Source organism: Ailuropoda melanoleuca, chromosome 13 (genome assembly GCF_002007445.2).
Source record: "Ailuropoda melanoleuca isolate Jingjing chromosome 13, ASM200744v2, whole genome shotgun sequence".
NCBI lineage: Eukaryota > Metazoa > Chordata > Mammalia > Carnivora > Ursidae > Ailuropoda > Ailuropoda melanoleuca.
The window spans coordinates 29,824,979-29,840,770 of NC_048230.1; the positions used below are offsets into that span (position 1 = coordinate 29,824,979).

The following is a 15,792-nucleotide window of genomic DNA, read 5'->3' on the forward strand; positions in this document are numbered from 1 at the left end:
AATCCGCTGCCGTGCAGGCCGAGGGCAGAGCAGCCACGGAGATCCCTGCTGAGAGCTTGCCTGGTAGAGGCAGAAAAGCATACAAACAAAAGCCCCGAGGGAGGCCAGGGTTGGGTCCAGAAACAAAGGTGGAGGAGGTGGGAAGCAGGCGGGGCTCATAAGACCACTAAGCTTAGTTGGGATGTCTTTTCATTACAATGAGAAGTCCTTGGAGTGTTTTAAGAGAGGGAGTGGCCTGGATTACATTTTAAAAGATTAACGCAGCTGGAAAATGTATGTGGGGGTGGGGCAAGGGTGGAGAGCAGTTTGGAAGCCCCGCCCCCCACCCGGGGTATCCAGGCCACTAAGGATAGACCAGACTTCCGTGGTGGCCTAGAAGATGGAAGGAACAGGAGTCGAGGCAGGACCCGGTGAGGGGGCAGGGAAGGGGGCGTGGCTGGGGAGGAAAGGGTGGAATCAGGACCAGATGGTAGGTGATGGTGAGCTGTTATTGAGATGGGAAAAAAGGGAAACGTCGAGGCTTCCATTTGGACATTTTAGGTTGGAGATGCTGGTGGCATGTCCCAGGGGAGAGGGTGAGAAGAAGGCAGTGGGGTACATTGGTCTGGAGTTGGGGAGATGGGTTAGATGGGTTGGCCCTGGATGCTGGAAATGTGGGTGGCATCAGTCTGCAGCTGGTGCTAAAGCCATGGGCCCAGATGAGACCACCTGGAAGCTGGAGAGGAGGGCCCAGTACCGAGGCCTGGGTCAGACAGTCGGAAGTTTGGGAGAGGGGAAGGAGCAAGGAAGGAGGGAGGAAAGGACTGTGTGGTGACCTGGAAGTCCAGAGGAGACTGCCCTGGCTGAGCCCGCATTGAGGCCAGAGAAAGAGGCTTTAGATTTGGTAATGAAGTTACCCTGACCTTGGATAGTCTGGGTGGAGGTTTCATCTGGAAGTTAAATTGGGGTGGGCCTCTTCCTTTGCTGGAATCTAGATTAAAAAATGAAGGACATTTTCGGTGCAAATGGAAAAATCTGAAAATAGATTTTATGTTAAATAATGTACTAGCTTTCAATTTCTTTTAATAATGGTCTGTGGTTAAGTAAGAGTAACCTGGCTCTTAGGAGACACACATTGTAGTATTTATTGTAGTAGTGAGGGGTGAAGAAGTAGGATGCCTGCAGCTTTCCAGTGATTCAACAATAACAACAGAACTAAACATCCTGACCTACATATATTTATATACGTAATTTATGTGTACTCCTTTATGCACCTACTACCTATATATAAATTATGTACTGTATGTGGGTATATTATCTATTAGAAAAAAGGAAGGCAAATGTGCAAAATGCTGTTTGGGGAAAAATCTAGGCCGAGGGTATTTTAATACTTTTCAACTTTGCTATAGGCTTATGTTTTTCCTAGAAAAGAAATTGGGAAAAAAGCAACTTAGAAAAAGTGAGCAGGAGGTGATGAGGAAAGGGAAGCCACAGAATTTTGAAGGAGAGAAATGGTACAGTAGCTGGAGGAGAACGCAAGGTCAAGGCAGGATTTTATACACAATTTTTTTTAATGAAAAAAAATTTTTTAATGAGAGCATGTGCTTATGTCGAGAGGAGTGATCCCATGGAAAGATAAATTGGTGAAGTAAGAACGGGGTGAGAGGTGTGGGATTAGGTCCTTGGGTAGGCAGGCAGCGGATGAGGGCCACCAGCACATGGAGGGCAGCCTGTGGCTCGAGGGGACACTGTTCTGTGCTGGGCTGGGCCACGGGGTCACTGGTGGTAGATGTTCCTGTCTATGGGCTTCCATTTTCCTCACGAAGTAGGATCCGGGGCTGGCAGCTGGCTGACAGGACCCCGAGGGCAAGTGGGAGGTTCAAGCAGATTGGGGCACAGGGCCAAGAAAAAACTGGCAAATGTGTTGTTTTGTGTTTAAGATTTGAATAAAGGTTATTCATTGGCTTCAAGAAGGAGCCAAGAGAGGAGAGATTTAAGTCCTTACACCTCAGTTTTTCCATCTGTAACATGAGGGGATCATACTGAGAGACCTCAAAGAACCCTCCAAACTCCTGTTCGCTCAGGGTCCCTTGGTGACAGGCACCTGCTGGGGAGCTTTTACTGAATAGCATGTGTTTGCATTGTTTAAGAATTAGAGATCGCTAGTAAAAACTGGACGCTTGCCTAAGAGATTTCTAATTGAGGGTAAAACCTAATATATACAGAGAGACACTTGAAAGGCCCACTGTGTAAAGCTTCAGGGCACCCCTGGGGAGCGCGGGGGTGGCCCAGAGGTCCCTGGGCCTCTGCGATGCCTTGACGAGGAGCCGTTTGGGTGAACGCAGCACGAAGCCCTTTGAGAGTAAATTCTGCTCTCTCCTGGCTCTCACTGAAGTTGGCACCACACAGCGTGAAATGAAACAGCAGATTAATGTGATTAACACTGAATAAACCTCTGTGTGCGAGCAAATATAGCATGAAGTGGGTTCGGGAATTTTAAAATATCTATTATTAAAGATAGCCCGCAGGGCTGCGGTGCCACCAATGACAAAGCCACAGGCTGTGCTGGAACGTAATATTCCCACAGTCCTTGCCCCAGCAAGGTGCAGTTGCGGGCTTCTCTGCTAATGCTCTTTCCAGATCCTCTCGGGGGGATCACCACCTCTACCCCATTTTAGAGATGAAGAAACTAAGGGCAGGCAGCAGTCTCCGGTGTCACTAAGGGCAGGACTGGGGATGTCATCGCTGGCTCCCTGTGATGGGCTGAGCACCAGGGGAGGGAAGGTGCCTCTCAGCCCCCCGAGGGCCAGCCCCCGAGCCAAGTGCACCATACTGGGAAGTCCGTTTCTGGCGTGCGTGCTGGGCGCCAGGCTCTGGGCTGAATGCTTTGTACAGATGGTCTCACTGAGTCTTGATGACAACCCTTGGCGGTTGGTATTATTAACCCCAAGAGGAAACCAAGGGCAGAGAGCTTAAATCACTTGCCAAAGGCCACCCAGCAGAATCAGGATTCAAGCTCAGATGTGTCTGCCCCGAAGCTTGTGCTCTTGCCTGCCCGCCAGCTGCTGTCTTCCAGGAGAGCACAGTGTGGGCGCTGGAGCTGCTGGAGCCCTTCACTCGAAAACCTTAGCACAGCGCTGAGCGCAGGTAATAGGGTGCTTGACAAGTATCAGTCTGTTGACAGAGGGAGTGACAGTCTGAACGGATGAATGAGTGGCGATGTGACCGCCTGTCTTCTGGGGTCTTTCTCTTCAAATTGAAGATTTCCCCATAGCTTATGAACGCTCAATCTAATTAAGGCAAAGAGGCATCAGAGAATTGCGGGACCTTTCCTTTATTAACTGTCAAGTCCAATCTGTAGGCTGTTTATGTGCCAAGGTCAGAGATCAGTCTTTAGCTGCTCTCCTTTGATTCATTCTGCAAAGCCCTGAACATAAAGTTTATTGATGCAAAACTGATTGGCAGGCGGAGGTAACGAGGTGGCAGGGACAGGGCAGAGCAGAAGGAGTCTCAGCCACGCTGCGGTCAGTCATGCTCCTTTGCCAGGCTCACTTCCCGGACTCCGGGTTACTGGGTCCTAGCGGTGCGCACTACAGTCCAGATGAGCCGCAAATGTTGTCTGGACCTTGGGCAGCGTTCAGGGAGCCCATCGAGTTGGGGAGGGGAAGGAGGCCTTAGTCCTGGTTTTGTCTGTTAATTTGGAAAGGAGAGAGTGAGGGATGGAACTTAGGTAGGGATGGTCTTGAAACTTCACAGACCAAAGGAAATCCTGTGTAAGCCTCCCTCAGGCAGGCCTGGGAATCGGAAAGAAGGAAGTCATTGTGACATCTGCAGTTTGCAGCCAGTCCATGACGAGGATTACCCCGTTACCCCTCTGTTTAGCCCTGCCTCTGTGGAGCTCCTGCCAGTGTGTCCTCCGCAAAGGAGGTGGGGGGACGCGCGCGGTTCCGCACCTGCCTCTTGTAGAGCGTCCTCGGGGTGACAACCCGGAGGGAGGCGGGAAGTTCCAGGAGAGAGAGGAGGATCCAGGAGTTGCTGAACCGCGTGCCACTCAAGATATGGAAAGGTCTCTAATATTACTCCTTTTTATCAAGACTGAACCTGATTCTGTCTGATCTGAGAAAAAGCCATGGCTGCAGTTCATTTTATTTTTTTTAAAGAGTTTTCCTATTTTTATTTTTTTTTAAGATTTTATTTATTTATTTGACACAGAGCACATAAGCGGGGGGCGGGGAGGTAGATGGAGAAGCAGCCTCCCCACTGGACAGGGAGCCTGAAGCAGGACTCGATCCCAGGACCCTGGGATCATGACCTGAGCTGAAGGCAGACGCTTGACCGACTGAGCCACCCAGGTGTCCCTGCAGTTCATTTTAAATGCCCTCTTTGTGTAACTCAGAAATAGTGGTTTTCCACAGCCAACACCCATCTGGATGTAAACCTGCCCCCCCCTTACAAATTAAATAGTCCATTTAGAAGCAAAATAATAGCGATGATGATAATAACAAAATTAAACAGATCAATCCCCACCCTCCCTTGTTTTATTTCCTTAGGAAATAGTCCAAGTTCAAGGTCTAGTCTGAGCAGGGAATGTCTCCTTTCCTGGTCTGTTTCTGGACAGGAAGGGAGACAAAGTCCCTTTTCCTCTTCTCTGTGGCAGGGCTGGGCCCAGGCTGCATAGAGCTCCAGACAGAAATGTCCACCGGGGAGCAGGGAGGGACCTGGGTCTTCAATGGCTGTGTCTCTCCCTTGAATTCACTAAATGTTGAGCAACTGCTATAGTCAGGCACTGGGATAGGAAGGTGATTAAGGAAGGATCCTAGAGGGGCACCAGGCTGGCTCAGTGGATAACACAGTTGCTCTCCCCGTCATGAGTTCAAGCCCCACGTTGGGTGCAGAGCTTACTTAAAAATTCAAAAAAAAAAATAAGGATCCCTGGAGACCCCCACACTCACCACTAACCATAATATAACATACTAAATGCTATATTCACACAGGAATAAAATGTTGTAGGTGCACAGAGAAAGAAGGGGAGTGGGACCGGCTACGGGGGTTCTCAGAGTGGTTCCCAGCCCAGCAGCACCAGCCTCACCTGGGAAATTAGAAATGCAAATGACAGGCTCTACCGCAGACCCACTGAATCAGGAACTCTGGACGTGGGGCCCTGTGATCAGGTTTGAAGCAGCCCCCAGGTGATTCTAGTGGAGGCTACAGTCTGGGAATCATGCGGCAGTTGCAACCAGCAGCTTATTTTTGCAAATAGAGTTTAACTGGAAATAGCCATGGTCCTTCACTTACATATCATCTGTGGCTATTTTTCTGCTATCCCGAAGAGAGTCACGTAGTTGCAACAGGGATGGTAGCCTGAAATATTTACTATATCTGGCCCTTTACAGACAAAGTTTGCTGCTTCCCAAGGAGTGGGGGTGAGGAGAGGCTGGTCCCCTGCTTCCACGCCCCTCTCCCGTGGCTGGTGCTGCGAGGGCCTCTGGCAGTCACACTTTAGGCAGCTGGTTCTGTGACTCGGCTCTAGTTTGGAGACTCCCTGAAAACTCAATAAACAAAGTCAGTTTTATGTATCATAAATACATATTGGTCAAAACAATTAGGAAGGTGGTTTTTTTAAAAGTCAAATGAGCAAAAAGAAGAAGTCCTCATTCCAGGAAGCCCCATGTTACTGCCTGCCTGTTTGGCTAAGCACCGTGCTTGATGCTTTAGGTCCACCTTTCTGGATGGGTATTGTGTCCCCACTTCACAGATGAGGCTCGGAAGATCAAGTAACCAGAGCTCAGCAGAATAGAGCTTGGACTGGATCCTGGTTCAGCCTTGCTCCCAGGTCAGGCTCTAAGACAACGCCGCCAGTGGACAAAGAGACACGCCACAGGAATCTGTTAACGTTAACACAGACAAATCAGCAGGCGCTGGAGAAACAAACCCAGGTCTACTTCTTGCGGGTGGGGTGTGCTCTGGGGAGCACGGGGAGAGGAGGAGATGGAGGTCCCACGAGGGCACANCAGGCCCCCCCCCCCCCCCCCCGCATGAGCCCCACGGGGCAGCACGCAAATGCTGCATCGGTGCCAGGTGTGAGGCCGGCTTTCAGGCAGTGTGAACACTCGAGGCCTCCCAGCCCTCTTCCCTTCCTTCAAGTACCAGTACAGCGGGCGACAGGGCCTCTGCCCAGCTCCTGGTTGCCAACGTGGGGTTATGTATAAGGGCGCCCCAGGGAAGAAGGACTAGCTGGTCAGCTGAGTGTGAGAGGAAAGAAGAACCTCCAAGGGTGTTTCCTGCTCTGACACAGGAGTGGGATGGATGGCTGGGCAATGAGATGCAGTCAGACCGGGAACCCGTTAGCATGGGACATCCTTGCAACATTGGTGCTGGAGACTGACTATCAGAACAAAAATAAAATCCTGCCCTGCTACCCCTGAAGCATCCTGGGAGCTAAAACACCATTGTCTTGGTGGCAAAAGCCGTGACTAAGGAAGTCCCCTCTCTCTCTCTTTTTTTTTAAGATTTTATTTATTCATGAGAGACCGAGAAAGGCAGAGGGAATTGATCACAGGACCCTGGGATCACTACCCAAGCCAAAGGCAGACCTTAACCAACTGAGCCACCCAGGTGCCCGGGAGTCCCCACCCTTGAACACAGTTACTTGTTTTGGCTTCCAAATATTTTGTTAGGTTGTGAAGACAAAAAACATTCTTTTTTGTGTTTTTTTTTTTCGACANATCACAGGACCCTGGGATCACTACCCAAGCCAAAGGCAGACCTTAACCAACTGAGCCACCCAGGTGCCCGGGAGTCCCCACCCTTGAACACAGTTACTTGTTTTGGCTTCCAAATATTTTGTTAGGTTGTGAAGACAAAAAAAATTCTTAATCAAAAGAGTTTGGGGGGCGCCTGGGTGGCACAGCGGTTAAGCATCTGCCTTCGGCTCAGGGCGTGATCCCGGCATTCTGGGATCGNGTGGGGCTCGATCCCAGAATGCCGGGATCACGCCCTGAGCCGAAGGCAGACGCTTAACCGCTGTGCCACCCAGGCGCCCCAGACAAAAAACATTCTTAATCAAAAGAGTTTGGGGGGCGCCTGGGTGGCACAGCGGTTAAGCATCTGCCTTCGGCTCAGGGCGTGATCCCGGCATTCTGGGATCGAGCCCCACGTCAGGCTCCTCCGCTATGAGCCTGCTTCTTCCTCTCCCACTCCCCCTGCTTGTGTTCCCTCTCTCGCTGGCTGTCTCTATCTCTGTCAAATAAATAAATAAAATCTTTAAAAAAAAAAAAGAGTTTGGGATGTCAGGCAAAAGTTAAAACCTCAGAAGACTGTAAGTGTTTTGAGGAGACTAATGGTAAACTGCTTTCTCTCATCAAACAAATCAGTGGCCATGACCAGACATTTGTATTGTTAATATTTAAAAAAATATGTATTTATTTATTTGAGAGAGAGAGAGCTCTTATGGGGGGAGAATGGGGGCTCAATCCTACGACCCCAAGATCATGACTTCAGTTGAAATCAAGAGTCAGACGCTTAATTGACCGAGCCACCCAGGCGCCCCTGACATTTCTATTTTAAATATGCTTCTTTGAAAAAAAATAAGCATCTTTGGAGTGTCTTCTACATGCCGGCCTTCATGCTAGTCTCTCTTAACCTAGGTTACATCCTGGCCTCCCAGCAACTCTGAGGGGCGCCTTTACAGATGGGTGGCCAGGGCTCAGTCGGGGCAATGACCTTGGACTGGGCCTCACTGACAGAGAGGCAGAGCTGAGTTTTGAACCAGGTCTTATGACTCTGTGTCTTGTATTCCTTTCACAGCATCACATTTACTCTGCACAAAAATCTGGATTTGGGAAAGAACGATGGGAGACCAGACAAACAATATCTCTAGTCTGTGGATGGCTTCAAATCAGGAGGGCATCTGGGTGGCTCCCTCGGTTAAGCGTCTCGTTATTTCGGTTCGGGTCCTGATCTCAGGGTCCAAGGGAGTCCGCTTAACGATTCTTTCTCCCTCTACCCACCCCCCCCGCCCCACTCACATGTTCTCTCTCTCTCCCTTTCTCTAAAATAAAATCAATCTTAAAAAAAAATCAAGATACTAAGGTATATTTTAGGGTGGTGCTTCTTGGACCAGATGGAACCACACTCCCATCAGTAATGGACCCTGGGCTGCTGGGTAGACTGGATAGGCTGTAGACTGTGTGCGAGTTTCTGGGGCCAGCTGTGACATCAGCTTCCCTTTCCCTGTTGCAACTATTGTTTTAGTGAGAGCTTGCCTTGAAAAATTATTTCATTTTGCATTTACATGATCCTTTTTTTTTTTTTGCCCCCAAATCTCAAAAATCTTTATTGTGTTAACAGGTTTCATCCTTAGAGCAAGTGCGGGAGGAGGACAGGTGTTAGCTGTCAGCTTGATAGATGAGGAGATTGAAGTAACTTTCCTAAAGTCTGATACTAATAAATGTTAAAGCAGAACCTAAAACCGGAAGCTCCACTAAGATACCTGCAAAACCCTGAGAACAAGACTTGGAAGACTCAACAAGTGTAGGATGAGATCAACCACCTACAAAGAAGCAGGGTTGGCTAAAAATGGGCGATCCAAATGTCTAAGAAAACGTAAGCCGCTACATTGCTTGTGGTTTCAGAAGAGCTGTGATCTGCCCACCCAGCGTCTAAGAGAGGAGTCTAAAAAGCAGGGCTTTGGTGTCATTCCACAACAGGGACAGACCAACGCCCTGGCTTTTTAGAAGACAGTGTCCTGTTTCGAGGAATCGAGAACAGCAGCTGAACGTAGCTTGCCACGGCGGGGCAGTAAGATTAGCCCACTCATCCCCCTGGCTCGCGGAGGAACCTCGTGGTGTGGTTTGCCTTCCTGAGTAGCTTTTCTGTGAGGAAAGTCAGCTGGTCAAATGTCGCGGCTTGGCGGTCAGGTTCTCCTTTTAAAATGAGTGACTTCACATCATGGGTGTGTACCATTCTCTCAGTATTTTGATTACATTCTTCCTGAGTTAGGTGAACTCTGAAGCAAGGGACCTGAAGAACCGAGAACCAGGTTCTGGGTGATGGTGAATTTGATAAGAGACTTACCTAAGTAACTAACCAACCACCCATGTGTCAACCTTCACAGGAAGTGAAAACTAGCTGCCAGATAGGAAAGATGTGGAACACAGTAAGTAGGGGTCATGAAACAAGAAACCAGAATGAGGTGGAGGAAAGTTAGAGTTAATTGAACCGAACCAAAAGAGCAGGTGGAACCTGGGACAGGCCAGGAGGGGCAGAACAGAGCACTGGGGCCGTCTGATGTAGCCTTGACCTAGACCCAGTGGAGGGGGGCGGGGGCTCTGGAGCCAGAACATTCTCTGGGAGAATTCTGCTTCAGCTGCCTGTGAGCTGGCTGGGGACCTCATACCTTTCTGCACTGCCTCCTCCTCATTTGTACGGTGGGCCTCCCCCAAGGTTGAAAGGATTAAATGTGATAATGAACGTGCTCCCGTTCTAGTGCCCGCCCTGTAAATGCTCAGTAAGTGCCTTCGCTTATAATCCCTCTCCTTTGGATTACACACGGGCTCACAACTGTTGAAACGCACTACAGCACTCATTAAGTACCCCGTTACACCAGACCCTCGCCGAGGTTGTGGCCCATCTGTGTCCTCTGCTCCGAGGCAGGCATCTTCCTCACGATCACGCACAGCCCAGAAGGCCCAGAAACACGCTTTGACATCGTCCTGCAGGCTCTGGGCCAGGGCGTTTTCGTTCACTGTTCTCTCTTCCTGGAAGGCTCTTCCCCTAGACAGTAATAGGGTTTTCACCTTCATTTCCTTTAGGCACCTGCTCAGATGACACATTATGGGAGAAAAGCTGTGCTTGACCTACCTCCCTATAGGAAGTAACATCTGCACTGCCCCCAGGGCCTAGAGCTGTATTCATGTTTCCTGCTTGCTTTCTCCCCACACGCTCATTACCCTTGACATACAGTCACGTGTTAATTGTCTGTTTCTCCAAGTGGTATGCACATGAGACCAAGCATTTGATTTGAGGCTGTGCTCTTCTTTTTAAAATGCCTTCCTCACTACCTTCTACTCAGAAGCCTAGCATGGTTGTCCCTTGAAAGAGGTGGGAGGCTCTTCTCACTCTCTGATGGAAAGGCAGCTATTTGCCTGTTCCAGCTCACTGTCATATGTACACAGAAGATAGGACGCACTTCATGTGACGTAAAAACCTGTGGCCAACACCAGTTAAGTATCTAATGGAGACCATTCCAGGTAGAGGGATAGAAAGTGCAAAGGCCCTGAGGTGGGAGCAGGCAGTGAGGCTGGAGTGGCAGAGCCGGGGGTTGAAGAAGAGGATAATTCCAAGGTTTCTGGTTTAGATCATGAAAGAATGGAATTGACATTTGCTAAAATGAGTCAGCTCGTGGGAGGAGCAGGTTTGGGGTATGTGAAGTTTTGAGATGCTTGCAGGTTGGAAGCACCTGCCACAAATCCAGTGGCTTTACAAAGTACATTGTCTCCATTGCACAGGTAGGAAAGTTGAGGCACCGCAACTTGGGTGTCCCTAGGTCTCAGAGCATGTTAGAACGGCTAGGATTTAAACCCTGGATGTCTCTCCAAGGGTCTGCCACTCTGAAAAGCGCTGGTTACTGAAGGAAGAGCTAAGAGAGAAGACTGGCCTCAAATTGGACAAATCAAGAATACTTCGGATAACGTGAACTCAGAAAGGTCTTTCTGGAACCGGAATGGTAAGTTTACGGCAAATAAAAGGGAGCCTCACATCCCAGGAGTGTTGGAGCTGCGGTCCCTTTGGCCTCAGCAAGTTTGCTGGCAAATCCATTTCCATGGCCATCAGGCCATCACGTAATGCCAAAACAATGGAATGAAACGTGGAAAATGTTTGAGGTTATTATCCTGGGTTACACTCCAACTTTTCATATTTTCTAAGATTTGCTTGCTTAGAAATCATTCACAAAAATTAACGTCAAACGGACAAGCCGTTCAAGGCCTTGATACTGAGTACGGTCTGCAGACCAGCGGCAAGACCATCACCTGGGAGCTGCTGGAAATTCAGAGTCTCAGGCCCCATGCTAGACTTCTTAAGTCAGAACCTGCATTCAGCAAGATGCCCAAGGGTTATAGATGCTCATTAAAATTTGAGAAGTCCTTGGCCCGGAGCCGAGGTGGACTAACTTTTTCTGTAAAGGACCAGATAGTAAATATTTCAGATTTTACTGGCCTGTCATAATTACTGTTTTGTTTTTGTGGTACAAAAGCAGCCACAGACAACATGCAAAGAATGAGTGTGGCCGTGTTCTAATGGAACTTTATTTAGGGATGCCAGAATTAGAATTTTATGTCATTTTCATGTGCCATACTATTCTTCTTATTTTCTTTCAACCATTTGAAAATGTAAAGCTCATTCTTAGCTCAGAAGCCACACAAAAAGGTGCTCATCTTCTGACTTGCCTTTTGGGGCTGGCCATCCCCAAGCCGCCTGCCCCTCTCCAGGTGATTCCCCTTCTTTCCTCTCCATGGGCATGGGTCTCGGGCTCCCTTTCCCTCATGACCTGTGACACTGTGTCAGAAGGTTGATGACTTAAGCCTAATATAAAAAGCCAGTAGAAGAGGGGTGCCTGGCTGGCTCAGTCAGTGGAGCATGTGACTCTTGATCTTGGGGTCCTGAGTTCGAGCCCCATGTAGGGTGTAGAGATTACTAAAAAAATTATAAACTTTAAAGACTTATATATATTTTTAAAAGGCAACAGAAGAACTGCGACTTTAAAAATATACTTTTGCCAGTTTCCACAAATATGTTTGCTGTTGTTTCCTATTTGAAGTTTTCTTTCTGAGAATGACCAATGGGGGGGATTCAGTAGCTAAGGGGAGGGGGCTTGTTCCATTTAAGTGCATTTACTCTCTTTTGCTCTCTTTGTCCATCTTGTATTTCAGCTGCCGGGAAGAAGGAACACACAATGCAGGGAAAAGATATTTATTAAAAAATAACTTTTGGGGAGGGTGTTGGAAGAGGAAATTAGAGAAGGGAGGTACTCTCCAGGAGAATAAGAAGATTGTTCCGCTGTCAGTGGGCTGTGGGGGAGAATGCATGACTTGATAAATAAAGCAAACGGTGTCAAGGGCACTTGCTCAAGAGTAGTTTGTGAAGCAAGCTCGGCGGGAGGGGGCCATGACAAACACAGAGACGGGAGAGTGACGGGCAGAGAGGCTGATGAAGGCTGGGATCGGAATTTTTTAAATCTGGAGTGCAGGTTCATGGCAACCAACCACTTTTCCCTTTTGTTAGGAATGGGGAGAAGAGGGGAAATAACGTTGACTCATCGCCTACTCTAGGTCAGGCATGGTTACAAGCCATTTCCCATCACTGTTTCAGTTTTAATTAAAGCAACTCATGGAATTAGGTGTGCTGGCCAGTTTTCAGATGGGGAACCTGAGAGGTGAAGAGTCAGGATTGGAACCTCGTTCTGTCCGGTCACAAATACTTTAGTATTCTACACTGTCCTGCCTAGTGCAATTTATAGTGGAAATAATGCCTTCACGAATTCCTTATTTATTCACATGATGAGAAAGCCTCAATTGTCAGGGATGGGGGAACAGCAAGAGACCTTGCAGGTGACCTGTTCTTCTCTACTCCCCACACCCCTTCCCCCAACAAATGCAATGCTTTCATTAAAAAGACATCAAGTGCTCTTTCTTTCTTTCTTTCTCTCTTTTCTTTCTTTCTTTCCCTTCCTTCCTTCCCTCCCTTCCTTCCTTCCTTTCGTGTTATGAAACAAAACACCTAAACAACTCAGTACATTGGCAGCCTGGCTTCCAAAGTTAAACTGTGTGCCCTTAAACCAGTCTAATGACAAATGTACATAAACCTTTTGCAGAAATGTGGAGTTTGGGGACCATTTATTCAGGGATTACTCTATCAGGCATATATATATATATATATAAATCTCATTTAATCCTCCAACAGTCCTGGGAGATTTTAACACCATTTTGTGGATAAAGAAACTGAGGCACAGAGAACTTAAATTATCTTGCTTAAGGCTACACAGCTGATAAGAGGCAGGATGGATTAAAATCAAGGACGTTGCCTGGTAAGTTCGTCCTCTTAATAAGGCCACCACATTGCAGGCTCCTTCTAGAAAAGGTGCAATCACACGAAGATTCACTGTCAGCCTGCTCAGTACATATGCCAGGATCTTTTGCTTCCAGGTGGTGGATACAATGAAACAGTCAAAGAGATGCTGGACAATCATTAGTGTGGTACAGGTCAAAAAGCGAAAGGAGGTTAAACCAGTTTCCCCCAGTCTTTCTCAGAACACCTTTTCCGTGACTACACTCAACCAACCAACCAACCAACCAACCAACCAACCAACCAACCAGCCAAACAACAAAAATCAGAGTAGTGGTTCCAAAATTAAATGGAAAAGTGCATAAAACCTCCATCCCCCCTCTCCACCCCCCGCCCCGAGATTGCCATATGCCTATTACACATTTTGGGCTCCAAGTAGTGCCGAAATAACAGATTCCACTTCGCTTTAACCAAGAGTTTCCCAAGGACCAATGTACGGCTACTCCCTTTAAAGCCTATTAACCTATCGAGGCTTGCAGAGCACATCTTGGGGAACACCAGGACTAGTCTGAGGCATGTCCAGCCAGTTCTGTGGTCTTCCCTGTGACTATGAACATGAACCCGGAGGAGCTGTCCATATGTTTCCCTGAAGACAAGGAGCAGATGATCAGCAAGGACAGCTTCTGGGTGATTCCGTGCTGGAGCCTTCCGCAGCTAATGCGAACTGGGTCTTCACACAGTTCTTGTCACCATTTGCCAGTCAACGACAAGCTGAGCCTGACAAAGTTGCCATGTGAGCAAACACACTTTAAACAAGTTGACTCATGAACCCAAGGTTCAATCACATTGTGAGAGGAACCATCTGACAAGAGAATTTATTTTGCAATTACCCATCTTTCTCTGGGAAAGGGTAAGGTTCTTTTCCCTTGCTCTTGGTATCTGATATCTTCATTTCTACAATGCTTATAAATAGAAGCACCCAATCTTTGTGGTAAGCAAATTCATTAAATTTCTACAAGCAATTCCTACTAGGATGAGTGTTAAATCTAGAGTGGGGCTGTGAATAGACCTACGACAGTGTAAGTTCTTTGACACGCTGAGAAAAACACAAGAGAAGTAAAACTAAGAATATCACCTTTCCTGTATTCCACTGATTATTCAAAATAATTACCTCATAAAATGGGATCATAGCCTTTTAGACCTGGGAAGGACTTTGTAAATCTAGTCCAAACCCTTCCTTCATAGATGAGGTTGGCAACGCTTGAGAAGGTTGGGTAACAGGTCCATGCAGCTTGTCTGTGGAACAGCTGGACTGGAACTCAGCTCATAACTGTCCAGTGCTCCTTCTTTCAAACTCTCAAGACTCTTTTCTCCAGACATTCCAGTGTCACTTTAAGGAGTTGCTTTCTTGATCATTCACTATAATGCAAAAGCTTGCCTCATTTGTTGGTCTTTTGTGTTGGAGGGGAAGGCAAGTCAAACGTATACCATGTGTCCCTTGGTTCTCCAGCTCTCTTGATAGCCCTCCACCTTGACCTTTTTTCCTAACCTCTGCCCCCAACTGGCTCTTCCCCTCCCCTTCAAACACTGTTATCTTTGGAAATATGTGTGTGCACTTTCCAGCCTGCCTGGGATCTGGGGCAAGGTGACTCTTCGTTTAATGGATTTTTCCCCACAGCGCCTGAATTGGTCCAAGGGTACGGAAGGTCGGACAACGAACAAAAGTAAACTGCCATCCTCTTCCCTTTCAGCAAGTCTGTTTTCTGCTACTATAACACGAATTAAGAAAAAATAAGTAAGAGAAAAAGGCAGAAACTCCACTTGAAGTACTCGCCTACCCCCTGGAAAAGTTCAAGGCTGTTGTTCATTGTCTGAATTTTCCCCTTGTGAATCACTTGTATTCCTTAAATCATCTTCAGACGTCTGATCAAGGAAGTGTCAGAGCAACATACAAAGTTGAGTATTTGCATTGAAGTCAGTGTCCTGGCTCCTAGGAGTCGGTGGAGAATGTGCTTTTTTTTTTTTTCCCCCTTCGGTGCTGGGTGATCTGAGTGGGAGCCTCTTCCCAGGCAGGAGGCCCTCCTTACTGCAGGGGCTACTGCGCACGAGAGCTCACGCCTTCCTATTTCTCATTCCTCAGTAGACATTCTGTGAGGGGCAGGCCTGTATTTTCCATTCTAGTACTTACCCGCAGGTCCCGCTAAGTACCCAGGAGGGCCGTGTTTTTCATCAGAGGTTGAAATGGAACCCCCCCCCGGGTGCCCGGGGTGTCCCTTTGGGGTAGCGCCCCCCCTTCCGGAGGGCAGCATCCCGGCGGGGATGGGGGCTCAGCTTTGATCCCAGGGCACCTTTTGTCCCTAGAGGCGCCCTCTGCCAGCCAGGTATGTGGAGGGAAAGTGGCTGTCCGCTTTCCAAGGCGGCCGGTGTGGGTTTGGGGAGCCGGACGGTCCCTTTGGAGAGTGGGGGGGGGGGCGTGCGAGAAGCCAACGGGGTGGGCACAGCGAACTCACTAACTGGGCGTCTCCGTGGAAGTTCGGGCGGGGTCCGCCGGTCACGGGCTTTCGTCCTCTAAAATCCATTCCCGGGCAGAGCAAGCCCACTTCTCACCCAAACTCGTGGAGACGAGGGACTAGGCGGGCGCGGGGTTCGCCGAGGCGGATCGGGGAGCGCTCGGTCCAGGCGGCGAGGCCCCTCCAGCGCCGGTCCGCGGCCCAGGGCGCCGGCCCAACCGCCTCGGCCGGGCCGGTCCCG

At 48.6% G+C, this 15,792-nt stretch overlaps 1 protein-coding gene across 1 annotated transcript in view; it reads left to right on the plus strand.

The window, feature by feature from the left end:
• METTL2A (methyltransferase like 2A) overlaps positions 1–12,094 on the plus strand; it is a 36,554-nt gene extending 24,460 nt beyond the window's left edge. The window contains exons 9-10 of the transcript XR_004619805.1: positions 10,579–10,705; positions 11,910–12,094. The gene's annotated coding sequence lies outside the window, so the exon portion shown is untranslated. The remainder of the gene's footprint in view (positions 1–10,578; positions 10,706–11,909) is intronic.
• The last annotated feature ends 3,698 nt before the right edge of the window (positions 12,095–15,792 follow it).